General features: G+C 37.1%; 1 protein-coding gene across 19 annotated transcripts in view; it reads right to left on the bottom strand.

Annotated features, from left to right (window-relative positions):
- PEAK1 (pseudopodium enriched atypical kinase 1) overlaps positions 1-14,187 on the bottom strand; it is a 305,159-nt gene that overhangs the window by 127,585 nt on the left and 163,387 nt on the right. For 18 of the 19 annotated variants that reach the window (XM_015142802.3, XM_028851202.2, XM_077940025.1 and 15 more), the window contains one exon: positions 8,463-8,622. The gene's annotated coding sequence lies outside the window, so the exon portion shown is untranslated. Of the gene's footprint in view, positions 1-8,462; positions 8,623-10,963; positions 11,020-11,411; positions 11,515-14,187 lie in introns of all 19 variants that reach the window. The other variant, XM_077940022.1, reaches the window with a different exon arrangement.

Here is a 14,187-nt window from a genome sequence, read left to right on the forward strand (position 1 = left end):
GAAAAGCCTTCTCCAATTAGCCTTTTCCCGCCAATCTCTATTTGGTCTCATTAAATTACGGTATTATTTATCGCACTGTTTAAACAAGTACTGCTTTAATAAGACATTAAGCCTCTAGGCTATCTGCTCAAAGTCCATGCCTTTGACGAAATGTAACAGGAGAAAATACATAGGATGATAAACTGATGGGCTATGAAATCGCTAACAAAGGCGGCATGAAAGGATAAAGAATTGGAGTTAAGAGGGTATCACTTATTTTTTCCACGAAAGGGGTCTATTCTAATTGTTTTTAGATTTTCCTATTTTCAGTTTGTGTCCATTAAAAGGCAGTAGTTGCAGGTATGGTTTGCATTTTCTGTATTATCTTTGGAATCAGTTACTAAAAAAAGTTCAAGCTATGGAAAATTTGTCAAATTCTCCATATCCTCAAAATCCATGTACGCTTTCTCTAGCTTTCTATCATGCCTCACTTATAACACATGAAATTCAAGTCAACTGATGTCTTCCAACAGGGAAGTAAAACAATCATTCAGAAACACTGCCTATTGTGCCTTACTCTACTTATGAAATGAAATCACATATATTAAATAAGAAGAAACTACCAAACTATGCATATTCAGCATTTGACATCACTCACAATTAGCTTGTACCAATTAACTAGGCCCAACGTTGTGAATATGTTTCAATTAAGAAAAATTAATTACCTCTGTTAATTATGAAAGTCATAATGGGATTGTGCTGCTATCTTTTAGGAATTATTTGCTGAGAAATGCTTTCCCTAGTTTATTTCTATGCTTCCAGTATATGATTTTAAAACATGGCAGCCAGTGTATTGCTAGATTCTTGCAAATATTAAGCAAATATACTAAAGCAGGAGCATATTTTACATAACCATGTGTCAGACTAAATTTGATCCAAGAATGAGAATGAATGCAACTCATATCTGATTTATATTTGACAAATACAGATATATCATAAGCTCCTGTTTTGAATGCCTACATGTTGTTTCCATGGCAACTGCATAAACATTTTCCTCATAAAACACAGCCATCTTCATTCTTTACATCCCATTATTTATTTCTTTCCACTCTCAGGAAAAAGCTTAATTCATTCCCCAGGAAAAATCGATCAATGATTTTCTTAATCAGTGGCATTTGAAGAGTAGGTGGCACAGTTATTTTTATGGAAAAACAATTTCCACCAACGCTCTTGCTATGTGATAGAAGGCCGAGGGAAAATAAAAGTAGTTCTTGCTTTAAGGAAAGTGTGAGTACAAGCTGCAATGAATAATCCTTCAAAGAGAGATGAGAATGTGTATCAGAAACCCACAGATGGGCCAGGTATGGTGGCTTACACCTGTAATCCCAGCACTTTGGGAGGCTGAGGTGGGCAGATCACCTGGGATCAGGAGTTCTAGACCAGCCTGACCAACATGGAGAAACTCATCTCTATTAAAAATACAAAATTAGCCGGGGGTGGTGGCGCATGCCTGTAATCCCAGCTACTTGGGAGGCTGAGGCAGGAGAATTGCTTGAACTTGGGAGGCGGGGGTTGCAGTGAGCTGAGATCACGCCACTGCACTCCAGCCTAGGCAACAAAAGCAAAACTCTTTCTCAAAACAAAACAAAACAAAACAAAGAAAAAGAAAAAGAAAAAGAAACCCACAGATGGTTGGCAAAAGTGATCACATTCAACTCTTACTTCTCTTTTCCACATGTGTAGAATATGATGACAACTCCTTTATGAAAAAAATTATCTTTCATTCCTACAGAGTTTGGTAGTCTTTAAAAAAAACCTTTGCTGTGTGATAGAGACTGTATGGAATGGCTAGCAACTACAGACAGGCAAGAGAAAGATGAGCCCACTTCAAAGTAGATCAAATGACAGCAAAAGGAGGATAAAAAGAAACTTTGTCTATTCTTTGAGACTGAGGTAATTATCACAGATTTCTGTGGCAGCAGATGGCAAGATATCCCATATTGGAGTTTAGCTACCAAATTAACAATTTCTCAAAGTCCTCAAAGGAACAGTGGATCTATTGACATTTTTCAGTGCTCAGAATACTCCAGCCTTTAGTTCCCTTCTGCACTTGGAGCTCATTGGGCTAGCTGGGGAAGCCAATAGGGATGAGTATAGGTATTTACTGCCCTCTCCTCTGGGCTCTCCCGGTCCAACTATAATAGCATTTATCAGTGTTTTGTTATTACTTATATATGATTTCCTCAAGATACTTTTTTTTTCTTTTTTTCTTTTTTTTTGAGACGGACTCTTGCTCTGTCACCCAGGCTGGACTGCAGTGGCACAATCTCGGCTCACGGCAGCCTCCACCTCCTGGGTTCAAGCAATTCTTGTGCCTCAGCCTCCCAAGCAGCTGGGACTATAGGCATGCACCACCATACCCAGCTAATTTTTGTATTTTTAGTAGAGGCAGGGTTTCACCATGTTGGCCAGGCTGGTCTCAAAACTCCTGATCTCAAGTGATCCACCTGCCTTAGCCTCAGGTGTGAGCCATCATACCTGGCCTCAAAGGACCTTTATAACATCCTCCCAGTCTAACACAATGTTCTGTGAGTTGTAAGGTGCTTAATAAGCAAGTGGAATAAAAGAAAATTTATTCATAATGTATACACATTTTCTACAATACATAATGCCCCTCAGTCAAAACACTGAACTTTCAATAATTCCCCCTACCACTTCGATGTTTCGATTCTCTTCACAGTCTTATTTCTTCCCCATTTGTACAAAGTGAATCTCTTAATAATCTACTCTTTTTCATTTATTTCCAAGGCCTATGTCAGGTATAGGCCAAGTATCTTTTGTATCTTTTTGTTTTTGGTCTTAAATGGATATCTATTACCTGGGCATGGTGGCACATGCCTGCCATCCCAGTTACTTTGGAGGCTGAGGTGGGAGGATCACCTGAGCCCAGGAAGTCAAGGTTGCAGTGAACCATGATCATGCCACTGTACTCTAGCCTAGGCAATAGAGCAAGACTCTGTCTCAAACAATTAAAAAAAAAAAAAAAAAAAGGATGTCTAACTGTTCTTGTACCATTTGTTGAAAAAACTCATCTTTTTGACCAGGCACGGTGGCTCATGCCTGTAATCCCAGTACTTCGGGAGGCCAAGGCGGGTGGATCGCCTGACATCAGGAGTTCAAGACTAGCCTGGCCAACATGGTGAAACCCTGTCTCTACTAAAAATACAAAATAATTAGCCAGGCATGGTGGCACACACCTGTAGTTCCAGCTACTTGGGAGGCTGAGGCAGGAGAATCACTTGAACCTGGGAGGCAGAGGCTGCAGTGAGCCAAGATTTTACCACTGCACTCCAGCCTGGCTTGGGCAACAGAGTGAGACTTCGTCTCAAAAAAAAGGAAAAAAGAAAAAATTCATCTTTTTTCATTAGATGACCTCTGCATCTTTGTTAAAAATCAATTGAATGTGTGTGTCTACTTCTGGACTATCTATTCTGTTTTACAGATCTCTTTATCCTTTTAATGACAATATACTGCTCAAGTACTGCAGTTTGATTAGTAAGTCTTGAACCAGGTAGTGTGAGTCTTCCCACTTTGTTTCTATTCAGAATTGTTTTTGACTTTCTAGTTCCTTTACCTTTCCAAAAAATTTTTAGAATCAGTCTGTTGACTCCTATAAAAAAATATCTGCTATTTTTTTTTTTTTTTTTTTGAGACAGAGTCTCTCTGTCACCGGGCTGGAATGCAGTGGTACGATCTTGGCTCACTGCAACCTCCACCTCCCAGGTTCAAGCGATTATCCTGCCTCAGCCTCTTGAGTAGCTGGGACTACAGGCGCGTGCCACCATGCCCAGCTAATTTTTGTATTTTTAGTAGAGATGGGGTTTCATCATGTTGGCCAGGATGGTCTTGATCTCTTGACCTCGTGATCTGCCTGCCTCGGCCTCCCAAAGTGCTGGGATTACAGGCATGAGCCACTGTGCCTGGCCCCTGCTGGACTTTTGATAGGGATTTTATTCAATCTATAGAACAATTTGAGAGAGCTGACATCTTAATATTGACAAAGCATGGTGGCTTGTGCCTGTAATCCCAGCTACTCAGGAGACTGAGGTAGGAAGATCACTTGAGCCCAGGAGGTTGAGGCCGCAGTGAGCGGTCTGGACCTCCAGCCTGGGTGGCAGAGTAAGACTTTGTCACAAACCAAAAAACAACTCCAATATTGACTCTTCCAATAGTTGAGTACAATATCTCTTTATTGCGATTTTCTTTATTTTCATGAGTGCTTCGTAGATTATCAGCACAGATGTTGCACATTTAAAAAAATTTGTATCTATGTATTTGTGTTTCATGGTGCTATTGTAAATGCTATTGTAAATTTTATAATTTCAATGTCCAATTATTAATTAATAGTGTATAGAAGGACTGGGCATGGTGACTCATGCCTGTAATCCCAGCAATTTGGGAGAGGTGGGCGGATCACGAGGTCAGGAGTTCGAGACCAGCCTGGCCAACATAGTGAAACCTGTCTCTACTAAAAATAAAAAAAAATTAGCTAGGCATGGTGGTGGGCGCCTGCAATCCCAGCTATTCAAGAGGCTGAGGTTCAAGAATTGCTTGAACGTGGGAGGCAGAGGTTGCAGTGAGCCAAGATCACGCCAGTGAACTCCAGCCTGGGTGACAGTGCGAGACTCCATCTCAAAAAAACATAGTGTATAGAAATATGATAGATTTTTATATAATGATTTTGAATCCTGTGACTTTACTAATTCACAACTTATCATTAGTTCCAGTAGACTTTTTGGTAGATTCTCTGGGATTCTGTGCATAGAAAATGATTTCATTTGCAAATACTGAGAGCTTACTTCTTCCTCTTCAATCTGCATTCCTTTGATTTCTTTCCTTTTTTTTTTTTTATTTCTTTTATTGCTTTACTGAACTTGATATGACTACCTTGTCTTGTTCCCAATTTTAGGAAGAAAGCATTCACTTTTTCACCATTAAGTGTTACATCAGCTATATGATAGTTCTCTTTGCCCTTTACCAGGCTGAGGAAATTCCTTCAATTCCTAGTTTGCTGAGATTTTTTATTATGAATTAATGCAGTATCTAACCACTGAATAATCATATGGGTTTTTAAAATTTTTTCTTTTTTTTTTTTTTTGTGAGACAGTCTCACTCTGTCGCCCAGGCTGGAGTGCAGTGGGACAACCTCCACCTCCTGGGTTCAAGAGATTCTTGGGCCTCAGCATGCCCCAGAGTAGCTGGGATTACAGGTGTGTGCCACCGCACCTGGCTAAGATTTTTATTTGTTTTTTCAGTAGAGACAGGATTTCACCACGCTGGCCAGGCTGGTCTCAAACTCCTAAACTGAAATGATCTGCCCGTCTTAGCCTCCCATTCTTTTAATGTCTTGATATGGTGAATTGCATTGATTCATTCTGAAGATTAAAACAACCTTGAATTTTTGGGGATAAAACTTACTTTCATAATGCATTATCATTTTTACATACTGTAGGTTTTGATTTGCCAATATTTTCTAGAAGATTTTTTGTCTATGCCTGTAGTTTTCTTTCTTGTAATCTATCTGACTTATTTTGATATCACAATACTACTGATTTAATAAAATGAGTTGGGAAGTGTTAAACCTTCTTTTATTTCCTGGCATAATTTGTGCAGAACAGATATTATTAAATATTTCCTTGGTAGTATTAAATTTTTTTTTTTTTTTTTTTTTGGTAGAGATGGGGTTCTTGCTATGCTGCCCAGGCTGGTCTCAAACTCTTGGCAAGTGATCCTCTCACCTTGGCTTCTCATAGTGCTGGGATTACACGTGTGAACCACCGCACCTGGCCAATCTATTATTTTCTCAAATGAGCTTTGGTAGTTAAGAGATGAGGTTATGGAGTCAGACAAGCTTAGCTGTACCTCTAAATAGTCATTTGATATTGGACAATTTACTTAACTTTGAGAATGATTTCCTCATATATAAAATGGAAATATTGATAACAAGACTTATTGTCAAACAGATTTGTAAGGTTTAAAGATAATCCATATTCCGCTGAATGAATGTTTGTGTCCTCCTCAAAATTCTTATGTTGAAACCTAATCCCCAGTGTGTTGTCATTTTGAGATGGAGCCTTTGGCAGGTGATTATATCATAAGGCCAGAGACCTCATGCATGGGATTAGTAAGAATCCTTATAAAAGAGACTCCAGAGAGCTCACTTGCCCCTTCTGCCATGTGAGGACACAGTGAAAAGACACCATTTATGAACCATAAAGTAGATGCACTTACCAGATACTAAATAAGCTGGTACTTTGGGACTCCCCAGCCTTCAGAACCATGAGAAATACATTTCTGTTGTTTTCAAGCCACCCAGTTTAGGCCCAATGGACTAAGCATATTAAAAACTAATCCCAAAGTTTCATATACAGTAAGCACTTAGTACACATTACTACTACTATATGTTATGTTATGTTATGTTATGTTATGTTATGTTATGTTATGTTATTTTTTGAGATGGAGTCTCACTCCGTCACCCAGGCTGGAGTGCAGTGGCACGATCTTGGCTCACTGCAACCTCTGCTTCCTGGGTTCAAGCGATTCTCCTGCCTCAGCCTCCCAAGTAGCTGGGATTACAGGCACGCGCCACCACATTAGGCTAATTTTTGTTTTGTTTGTTTGTTTGTTTTTTGTTTTTTAAAGACAGAGTCTCACTCTGTTGCCCAGACTGGAGTGCAGTGGAGCAATCTCAGCTCACTGCAAGCTCCGCCTCCTGGGTTCATGCTATTCTCCTGCCTCAGCCTCCCGAGTAGCTGGGACTACAGTTATCTGCCACCATGCCTGGCTAATTTTTTTGTATTTTTAGTAGAGATGGGGTTTCACTGTGTTAGCCAGGATGGCCTCGATCTCCTGACCTCGTGATCTGCCCTCCTTGGCCTCCCAAAGTGCTGGGATTACAGGCGTGAGCCACCGTGCCCCGTCCAAGATATTTTTAATCAAGGTTAATGTTAGTACAGGGAAGAATAATTAGAATATTCATTCTTTGCTATATACTTTCTCCTGCCTTATACTTATCAACAGGAAACAGGTTCTGCATTCCTTAGAATCATTAGAACTAGTACATGATGCTATTTGATTGACTTTTCACATCTCCTGCATTTCAAAGCAAGAAACTAGTTTCGGTCCATCATATCCATTCACTATCAAGACATAGTGACTCAAGCAAACAAATGATTATCTCTCAAAATCAAATTAACAGAAATCCAATGAGTAAGAGTTATAATTGTTCACTAGGATTTCATTTAAAAATTGGAAATATTTGAATCTTTACAAAACATGCATTGACATAATTCTAGCCTAAGACTAAGAGGATCTAAGAATGATAAAGAATCTTAAGCCTTAATATAATTGCTTTCTACTCCACTTGAAATCAAATAGTATTTTCAATTTCACAAGAAGAAAAAAATCTTATAATCCTTTAAAATTTCCCTCTCCTTTACTATTCTGGATTCTTGCGCATTTTATAACTCCCAATTCTTTCAAGATGATTTTCAAAAGGTAGAAAGAGAGGCAAAAGAGTAAATAAAGACTGTATTAAAATAAGATATCTAGAGACTAGATGTCAAGTAAGGAAAACAAAACATGAAATAAAGTTCAAAAAATAACACCAAAAAACCCTTTGTATATTGAATAGGAACTACTACCTATGTTACTTGATTATTTCTATGAAACGAAAAAGTAATTGTTGAAGGATGAGAGGTAGGAGGCGGGACTTGACTCCAGAGGTGGGGCTCAGACACTGGACAAGATAGAGGACTAGCTAAAATGGTGATGTCAGGGGGAACAGCAGCCTTCAATCATGCCATGTGAATTTACTGTTGCCATGGCAACACCCAGACGTTACTGCCTCTTTCCATGGCAATGATCCAATGATTACTACCCTTTCCCTAGAAATTTCTGCATAAATCATCCCTTAATCTCCATGCAGTTAAAAGAAGGTATAAATATGACTGCAAAACTGTCCTGAGCTGCTACTGTCTGCCTACAAAGCACTCCTGCTCTGCAGGAGCAGTCAAAGAGCTGTGATACCATTGGAGCTGTAACACTGCCTGTTCAGCAAAGCTGTTTTCTTCTACCTCTGGCTTGCCCTTTAATTTGCCTTCACGAAGCCAAGTTCCCTCATGGGTTAAGCTCTGCTTTGGGGCTCACCTGCCCTGCATCAGATGGACTTCTAAATATACTAATATTTTCCATATTCTTTCTCAAATAATCTTACATTTCTAAATTAAGTTTATAACTAGGGAAAAAAACTCTTGTGAGCAAACATTAAGGACCAAAGTCTGATTACGCTAAGTAAGTTATAAAATTTTAAGCTTTATCTATAGTTTGGCATGTAAGTTAAACATTTAAACTTAAAAATAAATTCTTTCCAGTCATCTAAAATTCTTGGTGGAAATGTAACATGTTAGGAGAATTCTGCTTACCGTTTAAATCTGAAACACTTCATTCATTCTGGTGACAAAGGTGGTTTTAGCAGTTGGCATAACATTCCTTCCAAATTTCAAGGTGCTTTGGGTCTTTCCAAGATGAATGTCCTTTCTTCCTTGCCTCTCATTCCTTAGTTTCTGAAGATAGCAATGTTAACTGCAAGAGAAAAAAACAGAGCAAAACTGGAGAGTAATATCGTTTCAAACGTACTGGACATCTTTTCTCAGATATTCCTAATATCATCCTCACTCAACAGTTATAATTCATCTAATTCATTTAAGAAATATCGTCTTTACTTAGGTGGAGATACGCATGGAATCTCACACACTCAAGACCTCCCCATGGCATACCAAAGTATCAGTAACTTACAAGAACCCAAAGAGCACGGATGCACTTGAGATTTTCTAAGTCTTCATTTGATTGTTTTTGTAGAGACTTATTCTACTAGAAGTTTATGAATATTAATTGAATGACAAGTCATTAAACTCAAACATTATAAAAATATGATTCTAAGGGCCACAATGTCCAACTTTGGTATAACCTTTCTAAAATATTGAAAGCAGGGATCTCCAAATGTAAATACTTCACTAGCCACTTTGCAGTTTTAGTTTAGGCTCAAGTACGATTTTTAATTTGGTTTTTAAAAATATCACCCAAAATTAAATACATGTCTACTTATTTCTGATTCTTGGGCATCCATTTTATGCATGTTCAAAACTGACCCAACCCCTAATTTGTTTCACTATAACACCAAACACAAGGAAAATAACTGAGTTACTGTATACTATATACAAGAGGATATATATAGATTATATGCAAACACTACATTTCATAAAGAACCTGAGCATCTGTGAATTTTGGTATGCATGGGAGGTGGTCCTGCAGCCAATCTCCTGAGGACACACCAAGGATGACTGTAATTCCATTTATTATATTCTTTTGCTAGTGTGATCATATATTATACCTCTACATATATTACAAAACCTCATAATGATACCATTCAACTTTTGTTTTAAAAAGTCAGTTTTTTTTTTTTTTAAAGAAAGTGACAGAGGCGAAAAAAAAAAAAGAAAAGTCATTTGTATTTATCACTCTTGGTGGTATTCATTTCTTCCTGTAGAACTGAGTTTCCATCTGGTATCATTGCCTTTCAGCCTTAGAAACTCTTAGTAGTTCTTATACTGTATGTCTATTAACAATAAATATCTAAGTTTTTAAAATCTGAAATTGTCTTACTTTACCTTCATTTTTGAATGATATTTTCATTGGATATTGCATTTTGACTTAAAGTTTTTCTTTTCTTCTTCTTCCTTACAACTCTACTGATGTCATTCCATAATTTTTTGTCTTCGATTTTTCTGTCAGCTGTCAGTAATACTATTGCTATCCCGTATTTAATGCTTCTTTTGTTTTCTGGCTATTTTGAAGATTTTCTCTTTATCTTTGAACTTTATTTCTATTTTTTTTGAGATGGAGTTTTGTTCTTTTGCCCAGGCTCAGGTGGCACGATACTGGCTCACTGCAATATCCACTCTCTGGGGTGAAGCAATTCTCCTGCTTCAGCCTCCTGAGTAGCTGGGATTATAGGCGCCAGCCACCACGTCTGGCTAATTTTTGTGTTTTCAGTAGACATAGGGTTTCACCATGTTGGCCAGGCTGGTCTCAAACTCCTGATCTCAGGTGATCCACCTGCCTTGGCCTCCCAAAGTGCTAGCATTTCGGGTGTGAGCCACCACGCGTGGCCTAACTTTGGACGTTAGTAGTATGACTATTATATGTCTAGATTTGATTTTCTTTGTATTTATTCTACTTGGAGTTTATTGACCTTCATTCTGAGAGTTATGTTTTTGGCCAATATGGGAAATTTTTAGCACTTATTTCTTAAAAAAAATTGTTCTGTCCCATATTCTCTCTTCCTCTTGGGGATTCCAATATATACATAAGTTTGACTGCTTATTATTTCACAGGTCATTGAGGATATGTTCTTTTTTAAAATTTTTTTCTCTTTATTCTTATTTTTTTATTTTCTAACTAAGTAAGCAGCAATAAGTATTTATTATTTTGTTTGTTTGTTTGTTTAAGAGGCAGGGTCTCACTCTGTCATCCAGGCTGGAGTGCAGTGGCATGATCACAGCTCACTGCATCCTTGACCTTCTAGGCTCAAGCAATCCTCCTGCATCAGCCTCTTGAGTAGCTGAGACTACAGTCACACGCCACCACGCTCTGCTAATTTTTACATTTTTTGTAAAAACTGGGTCTCACTACATTGCCTACGCTAGTCCTGAACTCCTGGGCTCAAGCTATCCTCCTGCCTCAGCCTTTCAAAGCACTAGAATTACAGGTGTGAGCCACCACGCCCGCTGACATACTTTTATTTATGCATCTTTCTAGTCAACCACATATGAATTATATACTTAGGAACTGCTGTGTGAAAGGCAGTGTTCTAAGTACTAGAGAGACAATAAAAACGCAAGATCTCTGCTCTCATAGAGTTTACCTTCTAGTACAGATAGATGGACAAATAATAAACTGATTTCAGAGATATTCAATGTTCTGAAAAAAAATAAAATTGAGTGTTACAAAGAGAATGGGAAGGTGAAGATGCTGTTTTAGATAGTATATAAACTAAAACTCTCTGAGGAGATGATGCCAAGTTGAAATTGAATAAAATGAGCCAGACACACGTAAAGATTTAGGAGTAGAATTTTCCAGATATAAGGCACACATGTCATAAGACAGGTAGGAGTATATAATGCTCTTAGAAAAAATGTTTCTAAATTATCAAAACAATTAATTAACAATTTGTGAGAAGATATCTTAAATATCATACCATTACCATGCCCAAAATTTAAAAATTGGCCTGATTTTAAACCTATTTACTAATTATTCCTGTGTAATAACAACAATGAAATAACCTTTTTAAATTGTTAACTTATTTTACTAACAATGGAAATTGTGTTTGGGTTCTGACTTGCCATTTATTCAAAGCTTCTGCCAGTACCAATCTTTATTTTTATTTCATATTTGAAAACAAAAGTTCTTCTCTCCCTACATTAGAAAAGAAAGAAGTTGCCTTTCTGTTTTATTTCTTGACAGTGTTACGATGTTTTGGGAAAACATCATGAAGACATGCAAACAAGAAAAGTATTCCCCAAATATGCAGCCACATGCTGCTATGTCACCAACCATTTATGATGCAATAGCAGCACTCACCTAAATTAAACCTAAGCAGTTTCTTCCAGAACTTTCATGGTACTGGATTTTGGCTACTGGTAAAGAACAACATCAACTATACACCTTAAGGAGGAAGGAAAGAAAATACACTTATGGTATAAACTATGAAATGCATAATAATTCTTCTAAAGTAGGACTTGAATTACCATTATGGATATAGCACCAAACAAAACAGTAGGGGATATATTTCAATCCTGCTTCAGATAGATATTAGAAAACAAATTCTGAGCATTCTAACAGGGGACTGACCAGTACGCTAAAGGATATCAGGTAGAATAAAGAAAATATGCTTTGAAATGTATTTTGTATTCTAACTGGCTAATAGGGTTATGTGAAAGACATTATAGAAACATAGGTAATGCAGAAAAGAGGCTATAGTCTCAAGATTGTGAACTAAGAGGAAAAAAATCCAGGATCTTGTAGGTGGGGACAGCATTAAGTTAAATATAAGGTGAAGGGACTTTCTGTTCATGAGTAACCAGCCAACTTCATCCAAAAATGACTAAATTCAGGATAAAGAACTATGTACTAATTTGGGAACATTAATAAGATAAGCATAATAAAACAAAAATAGGGAGGAAGGAATTTAGCCTTGCATGATTGAAAAATATAAAATGTGCAGGCTTGGTAGTAAGATAAATTAGACACTAGCTTCAATTCCCCAATTGGTTGAAGAAACTCAGACACTATAAATTATTTCAAACCTTTGACACTATATAATCTTTCAAAGCCCCACAGGCTAAAATTTGTGTGATCTTATTTACTTTGCTATTTAACTTAATAGTAGGGAACAGTTTCAGGTAAAAAAAAAAAAAAAACAAAAAACATCATATAGAATGGAAATACAATGGTCTACTAGGAATCTGACAGCTTACTGAGGAGATTTTTAAATCATAAAGTAGGGGTTGTCAAGCCTTTACCCATAGTTCAAATCCAACCTGCCACCTGCTTATATATGGCTTGCTAGGTAAAAATAATTTTTACATTTTTAAAGAGTTGAAAAAAATCAAAAGGAGAATATTTTGAGACATAAAAACTAGATGAAATTCAAATTTCATGGTCCATAAATAAAATTTTATCAGAACACAGCCAGCTCATTTGTTTATATATTGTCTACGACTGATTTTTTACCATAAAGGCAAAATTAAGTAGTTGTTACAGGAACTAAATGCCTACAAAGTCCAAAATATACATTATTTGGCCCTTTACAGATAACATTTGCCAAATTTCTAACACAAACTACATTCCACATGGCTATTCTCTAAAATTTTAGAATTCCTATTTTAAAAGACTAGATCAAATGATTTATTTTGGTCCTTACACTCTGATAATGCTATTCCTTCATATTTCTAATCAATGTTAATAATTTTATATTTAAAATTAGTATCTCATAAGAGACAATTTTCATATTCTCAAGAAATCAATTTTCCTGATTCATAAAATTTATTAAGTATGATATATCCTTTTCTTCTGATCAGTTTCTGATTTAGAGTTTGTAATGGGCTCTCTGATTTGAAAAATAAATAATAGTTCCCATAGCAGACACAGTTCATTTATAACAATACTGAGAAAAAGTACATCAATGCATAAGTGTTAAGAAACAATTTCCTGGGAGCTTCTGAATTCTGCAAAGGTGTTAGCATTAAAACCTATTCTAGAATGATTCAACTTCTGCTTCTGACCATGAGGGAGTAAGCAGTGCCAGGACAATCCTCTCACCATAAATAATTAGAATACAGCATAAAATACTGGAAAGGACTATTTTCAGACACAGGCAGTGCAGTACTATGATCCCTAAGAAAACAGAAATAAGGGGAGTCCTACCATCAACTCAGGCTCTCAGCCAGAAAGAAATTTACCACTTCAGTACCAGGAGGAAGAACTTAAACAGAGCCTGGCAATCTTGTTTACTTGGAGAGATAGAAAAAAGTGCAAGGAGGCCAAGAAGGCTAGAATTTATGGGGCAGAATTCCAGAGAAGAGGGAGACAGCTAAAGTAATCTGAATAAGGGTTCTCCTGAGCATTTAGCTGATAAAAACGTTACATGAAGTAGGGCAAAAATTTTTTTTTGAGACCAGAGAAGAACATCTAAGGAAAAAATGTTACCAGAGAGTTGCAATACAAAGATTCTCAGAGCTGACACAGAACCAAGAATTTAACAAGCTCCCTTCAGCAAGAAGGGAGAAACCCAAATATACAAAGCAATCAGCAGGGACCCCAGAAGGGCCAAACCACTGAGATAGGGGCCCTAGTATAAAGGCTACTCTAGATATGCCTGAAAGGAGTGTTTAAGCCTAGAACTGAACAAATTAATCTGTACTTAACAAAAATGCTTTCCGGGAATAAGTCCAACATTCTTTAAAGATACACAACGAGATTAAGGATTCAAGTATTTAAATTCATAAATATTTATCATTTAATAAAAAAGTTACTGGACATAGTAAGAATCAGGGAAATGTGGCCCATAACCAGAAAAATATCAGTCAA

The sequence above is a fragment of the Macaca mulatta genome, chromosome 7, assembly GCF_049350105.2.
Source record: "Macaca mulatta isolate MMU2019108-1 chromosome 7, T2T-MMU8v2.0, whole genome shotgun sequence".
NCBI classification, from domain to species: Eukaryota; Metazoa; Chordata; class Mammalia; order Primates; family Cercopithecidae; genus Macaca; species Macaca mulatta.